Source organism: Vanessa tameamea, chromosome 3, assembly GCF_037043105.1.
Source record: "Vanessa tameamea isolate UH-Manoa-2023 chromosome 3, ilVanTame1 primary haplotype, whole genome shotgun sequence".
In the NCBI taxonomy this organism is placed as follows: Eukaryota; Metazoa; Arthropoda; class Insecta; order Lepidoptera; family Nymphalidae; genus Vanessa; species Vanessa tameamea.
In genome coordinates, this window is record NC_087311.1 from 9,583,088 (window position 1) to 9,608,468 (window position 25,381).

Consider the following 25,381-nt stretch of genomic DNA (forward strand, 5'->3'; position numbering starts at 1 on the left):
ACGAAATTCTGCCACATGTTTATTCCACCAACCCGCATTGGAGCAGCATGGTGGAATATGCCTAAACCTACTCCTCAAAGGAAGAGGAGGCCTTAGCTCAGCAATGGGAAATTTACAAGCTGTTAATGTAAAAAAAAAAATATATTTCACATTTAAATTATAATATATTGGTTGACTATTCTCAATCATCTAACATTATAGCGATCATGTGTAACCTCTACGCAAACAAGGTGTAAGTAAGTCGAGAAGCGGTTAAGATAACAATCCCCATAAAAGCCAAGATAGCTGACGTCATCCATCACGATATTACACAGAGCGCCCGCGGATGATTCTGCTACACAAATATTTGGGAACGGATCCTTGGAACGGCTTGTACGTGCCCACTGTTGAGTACATTCCGATTATCAACAAACATCGTGACAAAAATGTTTATATCAATTGCTTGGTCAATAAAAATGTGTATTTATTAAAGAAACAGTAGCTAACACTTGATTGCTTTCAATGGAAACGCACAATTCGATTAGATTAAATTTCTCAAACATAATAAAGATTTTAATTTTTACAAACGAAAGAATATAGTGGTTAGAAACATAATATTAACAAAAGTAAATAATCAAATAATTTACTCAAAGTATCCTGTTTTATTTTCTTCATATTTCCCAAGCACTTGAACGATCTTAACTTAATTAATAACCCATCTTATAGAATCCATATTTAGACATTGAATGGTTTCAAACACCACCTTCTTTCACTTTCTAGCCTATAAATATGCCAGTTTTCATTTTCACGCAAATTAGCACACAAGATTAAAACCCATTAAAATATCAACAATGTATTCGTATGGATTTTTAATTAATAAATTTAGTTTGAAATAACATCACTATTCAAGCAATAAAACTTAGTTGGGCTTCATAATATTAAGTTAATTCAACACTAAGAATATAAATGTAATGTTCATGTAAATGAACTACTTTAAAAAACAGTTTGTCTTAAAACCCGCAAGCATCTTTCCGTTTTCATAATCAATTTAATTAATTTACAAAATTTTATAACATTATTGGAGATATCGTTACATAAATAATAGCGGGACATTATCTTACGACCAAAAAATGGTCAAACGTTGCCGTTTTGAGCTATTCATTCAAAAAATTATTAGCTTAAACTAACGCCGGCTGTAGTGAAAAGGGGACTGTTCAGGGAGCGGGTGAGCGGATACATACGTGCAACGCTCGCTCTGCTTCATAGTTTTACTTTGTTTAAATTTCTGTGTGAATTATTTTGTTCGAAAATTTCACTTTCACTTTCAGTGTTTTCGATAATTTTATAAGACTTGTATAAGCGAGTATTAATGGTCGTTACATTTCTTGTGATGACGTCGGTGCCTCTGTATAAACTACCGGAAGCTAATGGAAACATTCTTTCGCTTATATATTTACTCGTTCACTACAATTTTACAATTATTGAAGACGTTGTTTCTTAAAATCACAGTAATATCCGTTTCACTAGCTGGCAAGTTCACTTTACAAACTCGTATTATTATTACTTTAATTTAGATATCAACACAACACAGGTCAAAATTCAATAGCCGTAGCCTTTTATTTTAAAATTAAATAGCTTAAAAAAATATAACAAAGCAAAGGGATTAAATACATGTAATTTGTATGATTTTTTCGATTATAACACATTATATGTAGGTATATAGAATAAAAATAATTAAAAATAAATACATCTTTAGGATAGTCTCAGAATGTCTCAGACATAGCGTGTGTTACAACCCAGTAGCGATAGATGGCGCTGATTGAAAGTGTCACGTTCTTGAATCGTTTTGTCTATATATTCGCTACTGGGTATATTTAGTGTAGAATTACATATGGAAATCGAACAGTGGAAAGAACTTCCCTAGCGTCTTTCAACATTTGATCCCCTGATATACTTCGGCGTAAACACAAACTATTTTCTCCTTCGTTTGTGGACTATTTTTTATTGAGTAGCTAGACAAATTTACAGAAGCGCGGTGTTTTTTTTAAAAGCAATAATTAAAAATTAATTGGAACTTATTTTAATAAAACTAATGAAATAACCGAACATGTTTCCCAAGATATGAGACAGTTCATGTTACTTTCCTAAAATGCTGCGTAAGCATTTACTTGTACTGTTCTCACACCTTGAGCTGACATAACTAGCTATTGTCATAATATCAATTAATAAATATTTCATAAGGGACAGTAGTAATAAAATATTCCAGATTAGAGGTGATATGATGATAATGATAATCTTTGCTTCAAACTTTGTATCGGTTTCGGGGCTTCTCGGTAGCCAAGGAGTATTAATTTAAGACGTAAAGTTATTGGGATTTTACCGCAAAATTAATCATCATTTTAAATTTCAAAAATCATCTCATAAAACGCTATCGTTCTTATGTTTTTTTCTTATCATTTTCGTAGTGAATTGCTGCGGATGGCTTGTTTTGTGACAGGAGAATATTTTGAGTGGGAAATGGAAGACGTAGCTTGAAAATGGGACTGTCTGACTCAAAATAAAAACCATGGTCACATTATCTATACTTCAACCTACTTATCAAAAAATATTTTTATAAATATATTTGCTAAATTACAAGTGATAATTATTGTTATATAACAGGCAACACAAATGATTTGTTTCAATTACTTAGAAATGAAATATAAATATAGAACGTACTTTCTGCTAAAATAGTCAACAAAGATTGTTACATCAAGTCTTTTTATATATCTGATCCTAAGACGTCGTCAGTTGGCCGCGCTGTGTAAACAGAAATCCATTCCGTTAATGTTAAAATAAACCGATTAGGGAAAAATGCAATAGCGGAGTTGATAAATGTAGACATAATTCCCTTGCTATTGTTGAGTAAAGGAGAGTGTACATGAGCTACATATTACAATTTATATAGAATCTGCAATTCATTTAATGTTTTTGATATCTACTAAAGATGTTAATTTAAACTAAGGGTATTTTTTGTTGTGAGCACTGATTTTTTTGAATTTTATACATTCCATTACCTTTTGTGTAGATATAACAAGAAAGAGCTGGTAATATTGCGTACCATACCTTTGTGTCTATGTTTTTTAGTTTGTTATATATACATTTATACTTATAAAATATTTTATTTTTTTATAGACAAGATATATCTTCATGCCAAATCTATACATATAATATATAAATATGTATTAGATTTAGACTCATATATTCGCCAATCCATCTTGAACAGAAATGTGTTTTCTTTTAATAAAAAATGGTCTTCTATCAGAATAGAGAGATTTGTAGATTTTTAATATGTAATATTACATGAATGTTCTTCTTAACATATGTATCCCGGAACGCTGAATGCTACGAGATTTCTTTAATAACCTCATTCCGGGACGCTTTTAGAAACAACCGTTTCAACATGCCTTGCATTCATGGTTTGTTGTTTAATTATCTAATTTATTTGATCAAGAAGCGTTCGTCGTTTTAATTGGTCACGCTATTTTAGAAATGAAGCGATTGATAGAAATGCCTTGATCATTTTTAACATTCCGAAATTTTCAGTAATTTTGATCTATTAATAGATCTTGAAATGCCGAGATGGCCCAATGGTTAGAACGCGTGCATCTTAACCGATGATTTCGGGTTCAAACCCAGGCAGGCACCACTGAGTTTTCATGTGCTTAATTTGTGTTTATAATTCATCTCGTGCTCGGCGGTGAAGGAAAACATCGTGAGGAAACCTACATGTGCCTAATTTCAACGAAATTCTGCCACATGTGTATTCCACCAACCCGCATTGGAGCAGCGTGGTGGAATATGCTCCATACCTTCTCCTCAACGGGAGAGGAGGCCTTAGCCCAGCAGTGGGAAATTTACAGGCTGATTATGTTTATGTTTATTATGTAATAGATCTTGATGACAGAATTTCGTATTAGTGAAGCGGCATTACTTTAATTGTGATCAAAGCAATTTCAAGATCAAATTCAAATGTAACGATTATATGTGTAGATACCGTGCTTGTCGAACGATCATAACGAAAATATTAGTAAGTATCTACACTAATTAAATCCCAGTAGAGTTGCTTAAGTTGACAATTTATATCTTATATATCATTTAAACTATATTATTATTAACTTTGATCACAACATGTTATTCATAGTGCTTGTTATAAATATTAATTTTTATTTTATTTTATTTATTTATTTTCGGGAAACAAACAGTACGATAGAACAGTAATATGGAAAAAAAAATAATAATACATAAACCAATCAAGTATCCACTGATATCTATCACAAATTAGAAGCATAAAGTAATAAGGACTAGAATAGTTATTTAAAGATAAAAAAAAATTACAAAAACAAAAATAATTTAATATTAGTAATAATATAATATAATATACTAAATAGTCGATAAGCATCTTAATTAAAACCTTTTTTTTTAATTTTATTGTATATTACGTACATAGTAATGACTGTATCATTCAGTTTTATTTTTTGTTAAAACGATTAAAAAGATTCGATGGTGATTAAAATTAATATTTTTGTAGATTTGCAATATAATATGTAATAATATAATTATAAGTAGGAAATTAAAGCGCCCAATTACTTTACGGTTTATTTTATTCAAAAACTTCGTTTTAGTATTACTATGTGACGATAACCTAACGCAATCAAAGAGACGAAGTCGTAGAAGGAACTTCTTTACATGCTTTCTGAGGCAAGAGTATTTATCATCGCCGGCTTCTTGTGTGTGACACAGTCATTGACATTTTATTAACATGTTCTATATTACTCGACTGGTAATTAAACCGATATTTCCTTATAATGAATAGGACTGAGTCGAGAATAGGACCCGTTCATCCATAAACAAAAATTTTAACACAAAGAAATACCGACTTAAAGAAAACACTATTCCAAAACAAATTAATCTGCACTAAAAAGTAAAAAAAAAAATTGCGTATTCTTCTATAACTTAATAATCAATTTACTTTTTATACTCGTCAATATGTAGGTACGATCTATGAATTAACCACGCAAGAAGGTAGGTAGATAACCTACCCAACTCAACGCATATCTATGAATAACAAACAATGATCAAAATATTTTGTAGAGTTCTCCTAAGTAAAATGAAATGAAAAATATTAGACTACTTAAAAGTCGATTTACGATAATATAATGTAGTTACAATTATTGTTAGTTTTGGAGTCGGTGTCAGCCAAGGAAACACTACAATATACCTAGCAAAAATAATATGTTCCGATACTTGGTCATGGATCCCATAACCAGAACCTAACAAAACTCTCATCAAAATACCCTTGAAGTATATCCTTTTCAATATCGTGAGAAAACATGCATGTGTCTAATTTCAATGAAATTCTGTCACATGTGTATCCATCAATCTGTATTGGAGTAGACTCTAAACCTGCTCTTCAAAGGGGAGAGCAGGCCTTTACCCATCAGTGGGACATTTAAAGGCTGTTACTTTGCTTTACTACTTTCAGGACTTGGACTCTAGTAAGACTAGTCCAGAGACGTTTTTACAAATGAGGTTTGAAACAAATTCAAGTAACAAAAAGGTATGCAAACAGATATTTTATATCAATTAATGTAAATACATAATTCTCTTTGATGATAATGTAAAATATAGAAGAAATACAATGTAAAATTAGAGTATTAAATTTTATTTCAAACAAAGTATTTAAAAGCGTAAAAACAAATGTAAATTTTACATTTGTAATTCAATTATTTTTATTAAACAAATAAAAAGCGGAAAATTGTAGCTTGCTACTTGGGCCTCGAGAGTCAAATTAACATTCTAAATTATCTTTTAACAAAACACCCACCCGTAAAAAATCAACAAAACAAATCCCTATTAAATAGAAACCGGACACCCGGTGAATAGAAAAAAAATTAAAAAAAATCTTTTTGTCACGTATTAGCCGCGTTTTGGGGTTGTGACTTTTGTTATAGGAACGCTGTGGATCGGTCATTGTCGATATATGGGGTGGAAAGCCCTAAAACTATTCTTTTACATTGGACGTCTGTAGGCGTTGATAATTTAGTGATGGCAAAATGTAGCAAATAATTATATCGGTTATTATAATAAGACACAAGTTTTTCGAAAGTTAGTGAACCCTTTTTACTTTAAAATTATCTTGATTTTATATATATGAATTGGTAAGGTCACATTCGCTCATAGCACCGTAATACGTATTTACCATTCCTTACATCACCAATGTGTAACCAACCACCAGTAGTAATTAAACTGGCTCACTCACCTTTCATTTGGCTTTCTGACAGAACTTGGTGTAGGCCCGCCTAGGCTAGTACCATCCATTTATCACATATTTTATTAGTAAATAACAGACACCAGGCATTATTATGAACATCTCAGTTCGTGACGCATTGGTTATGTAAGTAATATGTAAAACTTCACTCGGTGCCAATTTCTATGGGCGGTGGTGACTTAGCATCGGTTGACATCCCGCCTACCGATGACACAAAAAAACCTAATAATAATATAAATATTATTTTTATTGAAAGTATTTCATACGTTAAAATATATATAATAAATATATCATAATATCACTTATTTTGAGTGTCTGGGAGTTTATGTATGTCTATTTCTCCATGGATGTCTTAAAAACCGGTAAAAATTATAAATGAATATCAATATCATTGAAAAGAAATGTAAACATAATTATATTTTTTGGGGTGTAAATGAATTTACTTTATTTTTTGTTTCATGAAAAAGTGTTAAATCTATCAGAAATTATAACTTAAATTAATTATACACAAAGATAATTTTAAATAAACATTATGATTCTAATTTGAAATATCCAAAACATCGATGTTAGATTTTATCACATCTCTATGGCACACGCGACGGGGATGAGCCAAATTGATTTTAACACAATAACGAGTCCCGTTCAATAGGCGACCCCTATTTGTAGCTGCGATGACACACCGAACGATCCATCATACGGTACACTGTGTCAGCAGACTGGGTTTAATGTGTCGAACAGTCAAACTGGCACTAGGTGAACTAACGATAATTACTTACACTACTGAAGTGCAAACATTGCTAGAATTGCAGTTCCATGTTATGTATACTATTCGTCAAAAATAGAATGTTATTATTATTTTTTTTCCAAATAAAATTTCTATTGATATCATTGTAAATAAACACTAGAAGGGTCACCGTTGGATTTGGTGGTAGAGCTTTAAGCAAGTCCGTATGGATTTCTACCATCCTGTCATCGATACCCTTACAAAATTAATTAACTTTACTTGAGATAATTAATCACTATACATCATATTTAAAACCTGAATTATTTAATCGTTATATGCACAATACTTAAGTTGAAATCGAAAATGTGGTAATTAAATGAATATACCCATTTTATGGTGATTATCGTGTACTAGTGAAGGCAAGTACAGAGCATATAATATTTTAGTTGCTATGGTATTAATATTTCTTCTATGCCAATGCACACATGGTGACCAGTTAATATCATAATAATGGCCTATTTGCCTTCTTATATTAAATGATAAAAAAAACATATCGTTATAAAGAAAAATAGCTAAAACTACACAGACAAAACTAAACTAAATAGATAAAAAGCATAAAATTAATATAATATGTATACTGTACTTGGGAAGTATTGTTCTCGTACAGCTATGTAAGAATAGTTTTTGTATTAATATTAACTGCGCATTTGGTTTATATTTTTTTTACCAATATAAAATAGATTTGATCACAATTCTGGTAACTTTAATTCTGACGCACCGCGTCACCATACTATGTAATATTTTACTGTAATTGTACAAAAATATATTAATTTTATTCACGAAACTCTGATTATATTTATTTTACTCCAAATTTCCTTACTGTTTTTTTTTTTTATATACGTTATTTTAATGTACGGTCTTTCACATCAAAGCTTATACGTGGTAATATGTAACTCATGATTACATGTAGCCGTAAACTGCTCAAAGAAAAAAAGGAGTGTGTAACATAATGACAAAACGATTCTAATATGTACTAAAATGGTTTTACTTATAAAAGCGCCCTAAAGTAAAACTGGTACAGCATTATAGTTACAAGCAATAGTAATACATATTAATAAAACTAACTTGTCATCACCAAATAACAATTTCTCAACTAACATCACCCGTAACGTCCCTTCGGTATGAAATATAAACTAAATTACGATAATTTGTTATTAACAATGAAACGCAACTATTTATGTAACATGCAAACCCCTTGTAGAATTGTCCTCACCAAGGTTACATTTCATAAATTACCCAGCGTCTGTCGATACAATGGGACCCCCTTCATACGAGTTCTATTATAAAAAGACCCCCCTTATTTATAATGTAACAATTTTAATGATTCTTCCAAGCGGTACGCTTTGCTGATTGTTCGACCTGATTGAAATTCTAAGCTTGTTCAAGATCTGTTTGATAAAAATATTTGGCAATCGGATTATTTGAGAACTCAAATGTAATTTGAATATCAACTAAATTCGTGGTTTACTAGGAAAGTATTAGTTATTTAAGTATATTTTTATTTTATTAGAGTTGCCTTTTTTTATTAACATTTTGTTTTATGTTAGCACTCAATCATGTCTTGTCTTGTCAACTTATCATTGGAAATATTATTTTGATCTTCTTTTGTTTACGTAAATACATATATTGTTACTGTTCAACCAGTAAATACAGTTGATATATACTTTACGTTATATTTATGTATTCTTAATAAAATCCATTCAATTCTATTAGTAAGTCAGTTTAAGGGATGTGCGGTTCCCACTGATTAAATTCAGGATTATCTCTGCCCTACGAACGTGCCGCTATAAGATTATTGTCACTCCATTAATCCGCCGCCTGTTTAATTACGTCACCCATATTTCCTATTGTTCCCATTGAATGTTTTTGTATTTTTAAATAAAGTTCAAAGAGGATTACGCGTTGTTCAAATTTTTTGTATTAAATGGCACGTACTTAATTTATTTTCTTGTTATCAGAATTAAATATTATATTAGTCGGTCCTAGATTGGATTCCCACTCGAAAAATGTTGTATTAGCGATAAACATGCGTGTTTGGATTTGAGTTCTGTTAATTTCTTCTCAGCGTGAAAGCGTCGTAATCGAATCAACTTAATGCATTTCTATATACAATTTATATATGTCATTATTCACAAAAACCATTATCAGTAATCGGGTATTATAAAAACGGATATCAGAAGTGGGACAGTAATAGCCCCGTACCATTTCATCATGATTGAATGAGACATAAAGTAGATCCACAATACGTCGGGGTTGTCTCAGAGAAATTAGCAAGCTTCCCCTAAATATTGAGGATTCATAAAAGAAATCGATATGTGCGCAATGAAAGAACCCCACGTGTGATTGAATAACCTGTGCTGATGTAATTTCTTACAATCCCCTTTCTTAATATGAAGTAATTGGATACATATTTCGTCTTCTATCAAAAGAATCTGGATAAAATTCTTACGATTTATTTCATAAGATTCAGTTAATAAGTCTCGTCTCGATATAACATAAAAGTACTCACATAAAATACTAAATGGATTTCAGTTATTTAATTCATTTAAAAAAAATCAGGTTATGGTTTTTTTTATAATCAGAAGCCTGATAATATTTAGAATGAGAACCTATACATTAATATATTCTTTCAATCACTTAAAAACACTATTAAGTATCTATAGAGTATCTTAATTCTTAGCCTTAAAGCTTAAGCCTTCTTCCTTAAATTTCAAGCTTGCTTCTTATCAAATTTCATCAAATTCTGTTTAGTGGTTTGGCTGTGAAAGAGCATGAGACAAACAGTCAGAGTTACTTTCGTATTTATAATATTAGTATAGATTTTATAATTGATATAATTCGTCGCCATGGTCAGTTGCTACCATCTCCAATTTAATATCAACCACTCAGTATTAGTATGTACATACATACAAGGAACACATATCCACTGACATACGTCAGTTTGTACATAATTAACAACGTCACTACGATAATTAGATAACGCATCCAATTTCCATACGAACCAGTAGTTGTGTATTAGCGACCAAAGATCGTGGAATTCAGTTATCCTTGCAAATTGTATAACTTGTCTGCTTCTTACCAAACTTTGCCCACGTATAAATTAAGATGCGTGTCACATATCTTCTATGTTTAATGGAATAGGGTTCAGATTCGTTTAGCTACTTGGAGTTAATGTCATGTGCTCAAGCGAGTCACAATCTGAATGCTGAACATTCGTAACCGCAGCCATACGTGAGATGTTAGACGATTAAGATTCTAGCAAGATATTTAATTCGCTACTTAGACTGGCTAACTTGATAAGTGCATAAGTTGCACTTTCAGCTCACTTAAGTTTTATATTCATATTATTTTATGCATAATCTCTTTGGGAGAAGTTTGCTGTTGCCAGTTGCAATGCAAGTTCTTAATGTGAGGATTTTTTTATCTAACTTCGTCTACGCCGAGGTGTTTTGTTTTATATCTATACATCTATATATAATATAATACTTATTGGGCTTATTTAAAATTTGACATATTATAGTTTACTGTCGACTTTATGTTGCTAATCCTCTTAGATTCATATCGTGGACATCAATTTAAGGTACTGTAACCAGTTTTGTGTTTAATATAAGCCATATAAATGTAAAAATCTAATCGAAATGTCTATTATTATATCTGGCAAATCAAATATGAACCAAAACCAGAAAATATAAGAATAAACGAACGAGGATTGGTGTAATTAATATAGATTAGCGTACAGCTTATTTTTATTCGACTTAGTTTCACGTTAATCCGCGGGGTATTGTGGAGGAAGCGAAACATTTCTCTCCAGCAACAAAAACAGAAAGCATCCAGTTTATTTGTGATAATGAACTCTCGGAAACGGTGGCGAGACACGTAGAATAGAAAATTCTAGATACGTTCGAATTGAAAAAAAAGTTACATGTAAACAATATATGCAAAGAATAATCATGTGATTCTAAATTCAGATTTTAACGAAGTTGTTATTTGGACTGAAATTATTGAGGTAATTTGGACTGATATATTTTGAATTGAAATAAATATATATTTATCGCTACGACTAGAATTAAATATACTATATGCATAAGAAAATGTCAATAAAAATATACTATTATTTAGTGGTAGAGCTTGATGCAAGCCCGTCTGCATATGTGCTGCCCACTTGTCACGTATTCTATAGCCAAACAAAGTTCCCAAAGTTGGTCGCGCATTGGCTTGGGTAATGGAAGGATTGGTAAGAAATGGTTAATATTTTTAAGGAACCAATGTATATAGGTGAGGCTCTTACCATCGGGTGGCCCATTTACTCGTCCAAATAACTATTTCATAAAATAGAATAAAGAATCAACCATAAAAGTCCAACAGACGGCAAATATGATTTATAACCTAATTTGCATATTTGGTGTTAATAATTTTCGCCTCACGCTTAGCTGTAAGGAATGAGAAACGCAGCATCTGTCGGTAGAAAATCTATCACATCTGTAGCTTTGTAGAGGCGTTGTTGACTTTGAGCTTCAGCTAGGCTTAGAAGCATTCAAATAACTTATAAATGAACGAAAAATAGAAGAGAAAATGTTTTAAAAATATCGTGTATATAAAAGAATGATATATGAATAGTGACGATCGACTCGAAACTCTGTACATTTGTTATTGGGAAGTGAAAGTTTCTGGCGTAGTACTATCAACTTATAATAATTGTACGTGCCAAGTTAAATCGGCATTCAATTCGAATTGATTTATTAAATCTAGAGGCATTGTACATATTTATAGCCAAAATAAAAACTACTACCGGTACGTAAAAGATAATACGCCGAAATGAGAAGGACCGGCGGTTGACTCTAAGGGGTGTTTTTTTGCAAAATTTTATAATTGTTTACTATTTTCAAAACTACTAAGAAATCGCCATTATATCTGATGTCATAAATTATCTAATTATTATGTTCTTTTATTAGTTTATAATTTATAAAAAAAAACATTCGATTTAAAGGCTGATTTTGTATCGTATCTAGATATTTTTTCAACCCCATTAAGACACAGCGATGGAACAGTTTGATACAATTTATGTGGCGCGATGTGGAGCCTAATCGGTCGTGAACGCGTCTGATGCGAAAGCGACCGCCTTCAGATTGCCCCCGGCGGGAACGAACGTGGTGCAAGTAGACCTTGCATTGTATTTGTCGGAATAACCATCAAAGGTTATTTTTATGTATGACGAGACAAGCAATAATTTACATGTGTATGTTAGACGTAATAATACTTTTAAATTTTTTTTTATATTGAATATTATTTCATTGAAATAAAATTGTGCAAAAATCTTTGATACCGTGTTATCTATCCAAGAATTTTAGTTTTAGGTGTAATTTTTATTAAGAAATTCCTTCGTTCAATCAATACATTTTTTTTAAATTATAAACATAAATTCATGGTATGGGATTGTTATGCGGAGGAATGAGGACCATGTTGTGAGGAAGGTCTTGAGCATAGATGTGGATGGATATAGAGGTAGGGGATGACCAAAGAAACGATGAATGGATTGTGTGAAAGACGAAATGGTGGATAGAAATAATGTTACTTGTGAGATGACGTCCAACAGAGAAGTATGGAAGAAGAAGATGCTGCGCCGACCCCAAGTAAAATTATGATAAGGGCAGGAGGATGATATAAACATATGTAATATAATCAATACTTAATTCGTTAAATTAAGGTATTTATATATTATATTTCCCCATGAACCCAAAAATAGTGAAAGAATGCTAGCAGCTTTCATCCTAACAATATTTATTCTATTTAAATCACAATTTGATCGGTGAGTAACATACGGTAGAAAAAAAATGCAAAATAATACAAGAAATTAGGAAAGGGCAAACTTGTAAAGGGCAGCTACAATAACTGCGACGTTAAGACCGCCAAGCAATGGAAAATATTTGTCATACGCTTTTAACAACACAACTAATATATATTTTTCGAAAAAAACTGCTCAAGTAGCTCGTTGTAACGAAGAATAATGTAGACTTTTACTCAATTTATGCGTTTCGGAACGTAGGTTAATTAGTTCGGGTAGGCGCGCCATTCACTGCCCTATTAGACTAAGCACCTGTCTTTAGATAGCAATTTGTCTTTTGTCTAAAAAGCATTAAGTCTTGAATTTAATATCATTCAGCCTTATTAGAAAACTTGTCAAGAACGAAAATTATCGGCCTTTATAAATTAGTAGATTTTTTTTTAATTGTCTAGACATACACTATTATGTATGGTGTCTTTCTGTTTGAAAGTATTACGAGATCGATTTTAATGAAAAAAAAAAAATGGTTTGACATTACCATAAAGTATACATTTTTTAAACGCAAAGTTTACTATAGGCTAACTCTATACTTTGATTGATTGAAGTTATACTCAATCTCATATACACTGACTTAAATTATTTTGTGATAACAACAGAAAATTCATAATTCAAATCGTATACATAGAGTTATTATAATATACCATTGATAATTGATTGTGTCTTATGTTACGCTGTTATTAAAAGATGAATATGGAATCATTTTAATAACTTTAATAAAAAAAAATTAAGTATCAGAGCTAGACGTTGCAAAAACCTATGTTCGAGTGATACATTGGGTTGTATTAATTGCATAGCTTAATAAATAAATAGTCTAGGTACATCAATGGTACGCTTTATAGAACGTATACCACTTTTTCCGGCGTTTTAAGAAAATTTATTGTTTTTCTTTTTGTAGCCGGAACCCGGCCGTTTGTATCTATCTTTCGCCTCACGTAGGTCACTGAATTTGTTATTTCGACTAATGTTACGTTTTTCTTTTTCAGGTACGCATCCTTAAGGCGGTTTGTGATTTACATTGGAATATTGCGATATTTTACAACTGAAGTAAGTTTAGTTTAATTAGTAGTTCGCAGTTTAACTTTGTTTCTTCGAATTATTTGGCATTGTAATTACAGGCCTGAGATGTTATTAGTAGTATGCATAGCGAATACTTATCTTAGGTTATTCAAACCTCTAACATTAAAAACCAAAATATGTGTATCGAGGAGAGATATTTTAGCTGAAATGGCACTTTGTTGGTAAAGAAACTGGTTAGATTAAAAAATTAATATTTATACTAATATATAAATAATTTTACTATAATGAATATAATCTGTTCCACCGCTTACTTTTATTTGCCGTGTTACACTACGTTGTTCTTTTTTTTTAAAATCTTTCTTGAAAAACGCTCTTACGCGTCTGCCCCATATAAAGTCGGGGATGGGACTGCGCCAGCGCTAAGTGCACTGGAATATTTATTAAAAAAACAGCGGTACCCACTCCGTCTAATTTGACGGCATCATGGGATCGCTTGCGTATGACCGACGGTCGGCTACGGTCCTATACGGGCCTTCGAAGCTAGAAGGGTTTCCGAGGTACAGAAAACTCCCAGTGACAGTCGTGTTACTAGACCTGGGCTATTATTTAAGTGTGTTAAAGATGAAATACCTGAAGAAAACCAAACAAAACCACGTAAAATATATATAAGTCGCAGATGCCATCTATTGCTTTATCTGACACTTAAAATAATGTCAATATCGTCTTTAGTACGCTGGAGTGAAGTAGATGGAGCGACGGCGACTGCATGGGCGTCGGTCACGGGTTGACAGCCGTCATTGAAAAATATATAAATTATCAAAAATATAAAAAGAGAATAAATGATTTTAAAAGAGTAAAATATTATTTGAGTTTGATACGATGTCTCATGCCCATCTAATTACGAATCTTATAACGAAGGTAATTCGTTATATAAATGTTTTGAAAAAAGTATCTACTGAACAGTTAGGTGAAATATTCTCTAGTCCGTTCAATTAAAATCTAAAATCAACGATTTTCGAGTGTTACATAAAAGATAAACTTTAAGCGCTGTTTCGTTTACGTCACTTTTTAAGAGATTAAGGATTCGATAGCGTATGCAATGTATCCTCCCTAATTCAGAGCCAAGCTTAATTTAAAACATTGTCTCCCAACCTGATTGATCGCTCGCTTCTCGTAATTTATAGTCGACGGTGAAAACGCGACAAATTATGAATAATGCGATTATGTGAATACGTTTATTACACTATAAGTCTGATTTTGATGGATCGCCTGATTCTGAGTATCAATGTCACTTGTGTACAGAATGATTGGACATGGTTTATTTTTGTACAGCTGTTTGGTTTAGATGAATTTGGGGATACAAATTTTTGAAACAGTGCCTTATATCCATCTGATATTAATAGTCATTACCAAGATTATCCATTTTATTTAATCAAGTAAATGCAAAAAGAATAAGTAGGTAAAACAATATTTTAAATGAACCAGAATTAATTAAAATCGTATCAATACAAAAGTATTATTTCAGGTCTGGCCCGGCAAGTTCGCCAAGTTCTGTCAAGTACAAGACGATGGCGCGCGTCTTGAGTATATTTAGCGTATTTTTGAACCCTTGAAACTTTAGTGTTGATTTCATTTTATGATATAAGGTAATTAAACATGTATTACAGTATTTTATTTAGATGAGTTGAATAGTGAATTTAAATTTATGTATTTTTTATTTACGTAATCAAAGACATGTTGTAAGATGTATTATAAGAAGTCCTTTATTTTGTTAAATTTTAAATAAGATAGTTTTAAATATAACGAAACATTATTCAATTATATCGAGATTCGGGTTTATTTTGAGAATATCACTTGAATGTTTTTTAAGAAAAGGAGGCATGACTAAATTCTTGTTTTTTTTTATATGTACAATAACATGATCATGTAATGATTGGTTCACAAGTTTATAGGTTGATGTATTGCAGCATCATCAAGCGCGCGAGTAACAATATGACGATTAATACAAAATCCAAATTCAGTAAAGAATTCAAATTTGTGACATTACAATTGATCAAACATAATATCCATTTATATATAAGATACAAACGGAAATATACACACGGCGATGACATTAACAGCAAAATACCGAGTCATATAAACTCCACGTGCTTATTTTTTCGTGATATGACAAATAAGAGAAAGGATAGATAATATTTTTAATTGCCTCTATATTGTTTTACATTTTTATAGTTTCAATATCGGTACACAGATTTAACAAGGATTATCTAGTTGATATTGAAGCCAGTGGACTGATGTGACTAAATAAAAATAGTCTGTCAAATAGTCAAAACTTTGCTGGAAGTCGATAGCTCCGAGCTATGTCACGCTATTGTTCGATTGGTATAACGCAAGGGCATGTTCACAGAGATATTTATCTAGTAATCTAATTAAATTGAAATATTGTTTGATATTCTTGCGAATTCGATTCCCTTTCGAGCATATTTACGAACTATACACACTTAAAATAGTGTTAAGATATCGGTAGACGATAATTCATTGTGTCTTATGTTGTACTGTTCTTAAATGATGAATATGGAATAATTTGAACCGAATTGATAAAAAAAAATCTCATAGCTAGACGTTGCATAAACCACCACCATTGACAATGGCGGTATAAAAAATATTAACCATTCCTCACATCGCCAATGCGCCACAAACCTTGGGAACTAAGATGTTATGTCAGTTGTCTCTGTAGTTACACTGGCCCAGTCACCATTCAAACCGGAACACAACAATACTGGGTACTGTTGTTTGACGGTAGAATATGTGATCAATGAGTGGTACCCAGACGGGCTAGCACAAAGCCCTACCACCAAGTAAAATAATATTTATATTGTATTGAGAGTATAATTTTTATTTATATTTTAAGTAACATTATTATAATTATGTTAATTTCCATGATAATCGGAAAGTAGCTGCAAATAAAGAAAAAATTGAAATATTAAGATTTGTAAAATAAAGTTACTAGTGTGAACACATCTCTATGGGTACCAAAATTGTATCAACGGCGGCCCTGAGGCCACTATTGCACTTTTCCAATGAAAAAATGGAGGTAAAACATTTTTTTACATAAAGTATCAAAAAACTCAGATTTTTGTCGGGTTTATTTAGGGGTTGCACGGAATAATGGCGTTATTTTTTAATTTATTAAGCGACTTTTACGATTTCTACAATACGATATCTACACTGTATGTACCAGTTGGGGTTATTTTTGGCAAGAGAATTGCTAACATTGTTGATTTTATTTGTTCCGAGTAATTTTAATTTTATATACGTGACGTCAGGTTGTCTATTTAAAACTCAATTGCTCCATACGTTTTACTATTGCTATTATACACTAATATTAGATGCTAAATCACACATACATAATTTTGTAAATATATTTTGTTTGTGTGTGGCTCTGGAATAATTAAATTCATTTCGACGATAATAATAAGTATTCTTTTGTTGGTTTAGTTTTATTTCATATAAGATTATAGTAATTATTTAGACATCGTTTTTCTATCAAATCATTGTAATACTTAGTGATTAGAACGGCTTATGGAAAATTAACTTATTGGTAAAATTAAAGACTTTATAAATCTCTTACTAAGCTGTTTGCCAAAGTGGCCTCACATATTTCCTTTTCGGGGAAAAATGGTAACCAGAACAAGGGTCTAAAAGCTTTAACAGAATAGAAGGGATCACATCATTAATAACGCCCGTTGACGGAATAAGAATTTTTTCGTATGTTTATCTCAGAAATTACTTTAGTAATATAAAATTTGTTAGATTGGTAAAACAGCTACTACTAATACTATAAAATGACCTTCGAAAAGTGTTAGTATTGACTGTTATTATACTTAATTTGTTAGTTCTGATGCAGTCAAAGAATTTAATGCACTTGCTTAGAAGATAGGTACTTAGAAAAGTCACTCTTGTTTAGAAGATACTAAGATTAAAATGTTCGGAAGCCTAACGATATATATATATTTTTTCATAATATTTTCTCTTTTTTGGTTGGGAGGGAATGGGTAGGTTAGTGGAATAGCAATTATTAATACTAATTATCAGAAAATATGGAAAAATATAATATGCATTGTATGACACAAACAATTTCAAGACTCTTTTTTTCGTATTATTAATTGTTAAATAGACTTCAAACTCTTTAAAAATGGTAACGAAACAAAATTAACATAAATCTAAATTCATTTGTCACTTCTTTATAACTCCAATTTAAATGAAATTGAATTGAAAATTTTTGAAAAGTTTCATTAACTTTTGGAAACTTATCGAGAATTAGAATTTACTTTTAATTATTTACATACCAATTCATGAAGGCACAATTCTAGATTAATTCTTACTGATACTTTATAAAACAAATACAAAACCTCTATGCTAGCACTAGTAAAACGTTTCAAAACACAACGTTAATAAGGAAACGAGCAATCCATCAAGTTCTGAGGTTTTTTCTTCTCGTCTGATGGAGAAGCGGAACGTGTACAGTATTTGAACACGCTAATGCGTTTTTGGTTTACCAAATACGATATTTGTTCACCGCAGCAACAGTCTTAAACTCTCAGCAACATTTAGTTTGTAAAAGTGTGTAATCGTCTCCCTAGATACGGAAAAGTATTCCAAAGTTTATTTCGGATGTAGTTGGAATGTAATGGATGGTAGATGAATATTATAAATATCAATTAAGAATTTACCTTATTTAATAAGTTGGTACCTACTCATCAGATATTCTAACGCCGAAAACAAAACTTAGCATTGTTGTGTTCTGTAGGCTTGACTGTAACATCTTCGCTCATAAAGTAGATGGCGCATTGGTGTAATGTTAGGAATGGTTAATATCTCTTACAATGCCAACGTGCTGGTGATGACCACTTAACGTCACTTGACCCAACTGCTCATACGCGGGTCATGTTTTATATGCTATACTGATGGCCTTGACTTTATTTTATCAGATGGTAGAAAACTTAACTTGCCGTGACTACCATTATGATGTCCCACTGATTCATTTCAAACTAGTCACGTGTGCACATTTTAGTATGTAAGTATGTGCGTAAACAAATAAATTTCATGCACAGGACCAACGGCTTTGCTACTAACTACCAATACAAAAAAAGATTTAAAATGAATTAATTATGTCTTAAGCATCCAAAACAGCACGATTTTTAAGACATTTTCTGCCTTGCACAATAACTCTGTGGAACCCGCTTTCGCCGGCGGTTTTCCTGAACCGATACGACTTGGGAACCTTCAAGAAAAGAGCGTACTCATTTCTTAAAGGCCGACAACTAACATGCAAGTCCCCCTGTATTGCAGATGACCATGGGCGGTGGTAGTCATTTTCCATCAGGTGAGCCTCCCGATAGTATGCCACCTAAAAAAAAATAAAAAAATGAATACTACCAACTTCCTAACTGTGGGCTGCTATTCTTTAAATGGACAAACGTTTGCTACTTTAAATGGCCAAATAGCCACTTTTAGATTTTATTATTGGATATCGTGTAAATAATAATCTTACTACTAGAGATAAATAAATATTAAAAGAGTTTATTTCTATTTTTATTCTTACCAAAATGTCAAATATCATATCCGACTTTAATATAACGAGAACAATAGATAAAAGTCAGATATGAAGATGAGATAAATCATCACACGTTGCCATGGGGACCGTGACAATCGGGGGGCGAAATTAGAAATAAATTACATTCGACATGCAAGGGGGATGACTTACGGCATTTTATTGGTGTGTTTGAACTTCAATGCAGAGCATCAGGTGTGAAAAATGTGTCGGTTTGCACTTGATGAGTTTTTCTTCAGCTGAACACGCAGAATTGATTTCTTACTGAGACCTACCGCGGCATTGTTTAATATGAATTTTGCCGCCTTCTTGTTCCCTTCTCCCTTGTATTATCGTTGCTTTATCGCTTTAAGTCAATAGAATGTTTAATGGCGAATAAATTTTTGATATTGATAGTAAGTCAATAACTCCGTCGCATCGTCCAATTTATCTTTGTTTCGTGTTGATAAAAAACATTTTATGTAGGCAACTATAAACAACCAACACGGTATCGATAAAATATTAACGCCGATGTTATTACAGTGTGCAGCATTCGTATTCATGAAAAAATGATTCGATTAAAAAACAGATGAGCGTCGATGGCTAAGTGATAATAAGTGGACGTATGATTGAAGAAGGAAGTTTTCAATAGTATTATATTTTTTTATATATTTAATCCATACATAGAAACACAAGGTTAAAAATATTTCAACAACAATTTATATTGCTTGTTGATTAAATGTACAATGTTACGAATTATACTTACGATAAAATTGAGTAGAGCTAAGGGAGTGCTTAGGGCTTAAAATTTGAATGGAGCAAAATATTAGTGACTCTTCTGACCTCTACTAATTTCTTAGAATTAATAATAATTACATATTGTAATTTTGTATCACTAGTTTTTTTTTGAAAAAAAAAGTTATATAAAATTAATGAAATATTTAGACATAAAAAAGTAAATATATTTATAAGTAAATGGATGTAAATGTAGCGGGATATAGTCGATAAAACAAATACATACAAGGAAAGGCATTAAAGGGCGTTATATTTTTGTTTTTTAAAAATCGAATCGTAATTTATAAGAAATTATAATCATATATTATAATGTGAGAGGACAAAGTACTACTTCATAATATTACCTATTAAATACATTATTAGAGTTTTGTTAAGAATGTATGAATATTAAGAAAAAGAAACACGGCTTTTCATTTATTACTGAAAGTGTTTTACTTGATCTCTTCGTTTGAGTATATAACATTGATTTAGACCATTAGCAACTGACTTTTAAGATAGTTTAAAGTAAATTACAACAAACATTATAACCATGTTTTTTTATTATTAATAATATGATACTATATTTAGTAACATGTTTTATTTATCAATGTTTTTTGACATGATTTTAAAATGTATTAATAGACCGAGTTTAAAATTATTTAAGTTCATATTTCTTGATACTTTATACAAGTAAAGTTTATAGCTTTTTTATTTATTTAGTCTAAGAAAGTATGTCCCGTGGCTACTTGAATTTCCAATAAAGTTAAGCATCAACAAAAAGACCATTATGGGCAAATTCCTACATCGAATGGTGATACAATGTTCAAAAAGTGACAATACAACTTCACCCCGACTTTGTTCATTGAACGTGAACTAACAACATAAAGGCAAAATAAATGGAACATCAGAAAACAGGGAACATCGAGGACTCGCCACTGTCATTACAAAATCTGTTATAAACTCAATAAGGATCAGATACAACGTTTCTCTGAAATTCTTGTCAACTGACTTTGCGAAATCTTAATACAATTTGAAAGAAAATAAAGGGAGGCTAAGCAGGAAGAATTTATAAGTACAGAAACAAGCCTCGCGTTGAAGGCTTGTTCCCCGGGGATGCACGACCTTGGCTCCCTCGCGACGTTAGTTGAATAAACAAATCTCCCAATAAAAATGCGTGTTCGTGAGAGTTACAGTTTTGTTTACAAAGTCACGTTAGATAATAATAGAGGATTTTCTGAAGCGCAGACAGATTGGAAACTTGAGTGAATTTAAGATTTTCTTAAAAAAGTACCACGCAATTGCTACAAGTTGTACAGTAGGTTACAAAATCAAATACAATCTTAAAAAACTGTTAAGGAAGTAGACTATATTTGAATGTACAATATTTCACTGTATGAAGCCAACAACATAATTCACACACACATTTCTAAAAGGTGATATAGAAAATAATAAATTGATAAAGAAACCTTAAACGTAATATAATTGTTGTTACTCCATGAACAATGATACATTTCATTGTGTCATTATTTTCTTACTACGAATAAATCCTTCCACAATATTATTTAAAGCTTTAAAATACCAGTTTCTGGTCTTTAACGTTTTCAATTCATTTTAATCGAAGCTCGTTAAGCGATGACTGGCTTTCCTTTTTGGTATTTATCTGTAGGTTACGCTAGATTAATTTTTTGACATTTTGTATATCTATGCGATGTTTTATAATAATTTAATATGTAAGAAGTTTTTAAATGAATACAATTTTCTACTAAGCCATTTTGTAACAGAGACTGTTTTAATAGTTTAAGATTTCTTATACATACATTACTTTTGATACTTTTGAAATTAACAAATCAAAATCCCTATATTATTTCGGAAAACTAAAATCAACTCTCTTTTTTGCTAGATGAAATAAAAAAAAAAACAATCAGATTCAGTTAAATAATTAAATGTTTTTTTTCATTATATATACTTGATACATCTATCTCAAATAATTTAAACCAAGAAAAAATAAATTCGCTTAGGAGAAAATTTATAAAATAAAAAAATACTATTGTTTGTAATTTATTTTCTCCCTACATTTTTCACTACAGTTGTCATCTTTACACAAAACGTATGAAGTCTAGCATCAAAATCTGTCGTCACCTATCGATCAAAATCAGTCCCGTTTAACCCTCACCTCGAAGCCAATGACGCGTGCTGAATGGCTGAATAGAATTTTGGCCCATTACATGAAAACTAACACATTTGATCACAGAACCGAATGGGGTCCACGTCGATCAATCAATCATCTTTATCAGTATAATTCAAAGCTCGTTTATGTATAAAGGTACATCACATACAAATAATTAACATAATATGATGTAGTGATGATGTTAGGTCAACTATGTAAAATATAATATCACGTGGAATATCAAAATTCAGCAAATGAGAATAAAATTTTACAGTGGTTATTTTTGTTAATAATGTTTTATTATTTTTGCATAATTAAATATTATAAAAGTGTAAGTATTTTATTTTTGTTACTAATAAAACATACCTTAACATAATATAAGCAATATGTTTCTGCTATTTATTTACGTTAGGTAACATTCCAATTACGGAAAAACTTTTGTTTAGAAACAAGTTAAGCTTTTCTTCGTTATAGTTTAGTGATAGCAAAAATTATACTGTGTACGTCTTATTTTCACCTAGATATTCTAGTAAATTATATTAATATGTTTTCATCGTGCGACTAAAAATAGCAAAATAAATTATAAATTATTAAATGAAATTTATATAACAGTAATCATAAATTCTAAACAACATCAAGTTTATTCAGGTAACACTAACCGTTATCCGGCTCGGAGGACCATGTAGCATTATGTTCCAGTATCCAAGATGGTCGTGATAACGTTATTATCGGCCGCGCAATAAATCACATCGCTGTCACGGTGGCGGAGAATTCAGATTTTCGATCAGCTGAATCTCAATTTGTGTCCTCGGAAAAAGATCAAAATATTTTTGAAGCATAATATAAAATTTTTAAGCTAAAAATATCCATTGCAGAAAATTATTTACGTTTAGTTTATATTTAACGTTCAAGAAAATATGTGCTAAGCAACATTAAATTGATTGAATAAAACCTTTAAAAGTCTGTCATAAAAACATTAACAAATGCATATAATGCGTAAATAAGCTGTACAATTAAGATGGAAATAAATCTCAAGACATACTTTGGAAATTATGAATCTTACCTATATAGATAGTCTTAGCATTCATGTATACGAAGAAACATAATAAATAGTAAGAGATATTTGGCAGTTAGTTTTACTACAAATCATGCCCACAGAGGCACGCTGCAGTAAATTTAAGTAATGAATTTTTCAATTTCACTACGAAATAAAATCGCAACGTAACGTGACGTCACGGTACGCACGTCCAGACAATCAAAGGGGGATAAAGTCGGGTGCAGTACACGTTTTGTACGACGTATTAGGCAGGCGACACACGTACGACATATTAACGTACACCGCGATAGACGTGACTGCGCCCGTAGGGTGACTCGATTCAATAATCGTAGCTAGCTCGAGCTTGATTTTGGTTAAGAGCTGAAACAAATATTTACCTAATATTTTAAACAGACATAATTATTACAATATTTTGTTAAGCTAAGCTGTACAGTCATAAATGTTTATAGTATAAATTAAAAATATTTTGGATATATCGTGGAACAATCTAGAACTAACCTCGAATTAAAAGTGAATTACTAATATTATTAAGAGTTTTTATATTTATGAGTATGAACGTAGACAAGAATACTGTGATAGCAAACGTTGTAATTTGCATAACATAAATAAATGTGGTCATAATAATTCCGTTCCTTTGCAAAACGATAGCTTCTGTATAAGATACTAACTTTTTGAGTTTATAACATTCCGTCATATCATGTTAGTAAAATATAATGGTTTTAAACATTTAACTTCAATACTTAATGTTTGTAATACTTAAAACTGTAGACACAGGTATTAGGCAAAATCCATCCCACTATCCCAATTTGGGCGCCATTATTAATGAATTCATCAGACATGACGCTCTTAATCCTACCAGCTTTCGATTAATTTTAATTAATCCCATTTTGGTAATACTTACACTGACTTAATAGTGCGGTATAGGGGTTTGTATATTGAGTTATCTTGCGATTATTAATGTTCTCTCCCTAAGAAATATTCCAATGAATTCTCAGTTTCTTCTTAACATTAAAATATATCTTTTGTCGATGGTAGATATTTTATATTTTTTTCTTCAAATTCAATTTAAATATAAATTAAATTATTTTCAATTTAACTGAAAATAAAAATAAATGAATGTATGATAAATATATTATAAGTAAAAGCTATCAATCATTAGATGTTTAAAAATAAATTTATTTTTGTCATGACCCTTGTAGCTTATATTCCTTTGTGCTCATCCAGGTCTCAAACAACCTTTATATAAATTTCCATATTCACTCGATGTTTGACCCGATCGTAAAATTTTGAAAACCGAATTAACATGAAATACTCTTTCGAGGCCTATCATTTAAATATTAAAGAAATTATAGCCAACGTCTTTTCAATTGTGTAGGCTTTTAAAGTCCAGGACTGAAAATGATTTTAAACAAAATCTAAAATTAAATATTATAATACATAATGTAAATGTAATCACGGAAAACCTAAACTCAACACTTAAATTTTTGCCACTCTTTCCATTGCGTTGGATTTGCCGTCCTATCGTATTGTGAGAATGAAGAAATAGAGAGCGCAACTGTATTGCCATACATTAGTTGGCTAGTATTTCTTGCGAATGAGAATCGGTTATATGAACATGAACGAAAATTATCCCTTAAGATCATAATAAAAATTTACGAGTGTAAATATTTTCATCATCCGGTTCTATCACTGTAACTAGTCTATAAGAAATAAAAAAACAAATCTCAATATTCTCTTCCACTCCAATGTACGTGAACTGTGTTTAAAATAAAATGATCCGTTTCTTTTAGAAAATTGTAATATTTTTTTAATCATTAGATTACGTATCATAAATATAATAATAATATGATAATCACAA

The 25,381-nt window shown here is 31.0% G+C and overlaps 1 long non-coding RNA gene across 1 annotated transcript in view; it reads left to right on the forward strand.

The window, feature by feature from the left end:
* The window catches only part of LOC113397221 (uncharacterized), a 61,472-nt gene that overhangs the window by 21,503 nt on the left and 14,588 nt on the right, over positions 1-25,381 (forward strand). The window contains exon 2 of the long non-coding RNA XR_003368812.2: positions 13,899-13,959. This is a non-coding gene — a long non-coding RNA (uncharacterized LOC113397221). The remainder of the gene's footprint in view (positions 1-13,898; positions 13,960-25,381) is intronic.